We start from the raw sequence: 1,134 nt of genomic DNA on the forward strand, positions 1-1,134 counted from the left end.
AAAAGAACCCACGGCGCCGAAGGCGTCAAGGAACACTGTGCCTAACCCGGGGGCATGGCTAGCTTGCTAGCCGTCCCTCGTGTTGCAAAGCTATTTAATCCACACGACTCTCGGCAACGGATATCTCGGCTCTCGCATCGATGAAGAACGTAGCGAAATGCGATACCTGGTGTGAATTGCAGAATCCCGCGAACCATCGAGTCTTTGAACGCAAGTTGCGCCCGAGGCCACTCGGCCGAGGGCACGCCTGCCTGGGCGTCACGCCAAAACATGCTCCCAACCACCCTCAACAGGAATCGGGATGCGGCATCTGGTCCCTCGTCTCTCAAGGGGCGGTGGACCGAAGATTGGGCTGCCGGTGTACCGCGCCGGACACAGCGCATGGTGGGAGTCCTCGCTTTATCAATGCAGTGCATCCGGCGCGTAGCTGGCATTATGGCCTTTGAACGACCCAACAAACGAAGCGCACGTCGCTTCGACCGCGACCCCAGGTCAGGCGGGACTACCCGCTGAGTTTAAGCATATAAATAAGCGGAGGAGAAGAAACTTACAAGGATTCCCCTAGTAACGGCGAGCGAACCGGGAGCAGCCCAGCTTGAGAATCGGGCGGCTGTGCCGTCCGAATTGTAGTCTGGAGAGGCGTCCTCAGCGACGGACCGGGCCCAAGTCCCCTGGAAAGGGGCGCCTGGGAGGATGAGAGCCCCGTCCGGCCCGGACCCTGTCGCCCCACGAGGCGCCGTCAACGAGTCGGGTTGTTTGGGAATGCAGCCCAAATCGGGCGGTAGACTCCGTCCAAGGCTAAATACAGGCGAGAGACCGATAGCGAACAAGTACCGCGAGGGAAAGATGAAAAGGACTTTGAAAAGAGAGTCAAAGAGTGCTTGAAATTGCCGGGAGGGAAGCGGATGGGGGCCGGCGATGCGCCCCGGCCGTATGCGGAACGGCTCTTGCTGGTCCGCCGCTCGGCTCGGGGTGTGGACTGTTGTCGGCCGCGCCGGCGGCCAAAGCCCGGGGGCCCTAGGTGCCCCCGGTGGCCGTCGTCGGCACGGCCGGTACCCGCGCGCCGAAAGGCGTGTCCCTCGGGGCACTGCGCTGCAACGGCCTGCGGGCTCCCCATCCGACCCGTCTTGAAAC

General features: G+C 62.3%; 1 non-coding gene across 1 annotated transcript; it reads left to right on the forward strand.

Annotated features, from left to right (window-relative positions):
- The first annotated feature begins 105 nt into the window (after positions 1 to 105).
- LOC119343645 lies at positions 106 to 261 on the forward strand. Its single transcript, XR_005166200.1, has one exon. It is a non-coding gene; the product is annotated as a 5.8S ribosomal RNA (ribosomal RNA).
- The last annotated feature ends 873 nt before the right edge of the window (positions 262 to 1,134 follow it).

This window comes from Triticum dicoccoides, unplaced genomic scaffold (assembly GCF_002162155.2).
Source record: "Triticum dicoccoides isolate Atlit2015 ecotype Zavitan unplaced genomic scaffold, WEW_v2.0 scaffold135807, whole genome shotgun sequence".
NCBI lineage: Eukaryota > Viridiplantae > Streptophyta > Magnoliopsida > Poales > Poaceae > Triticum > Triticum dicoccoides.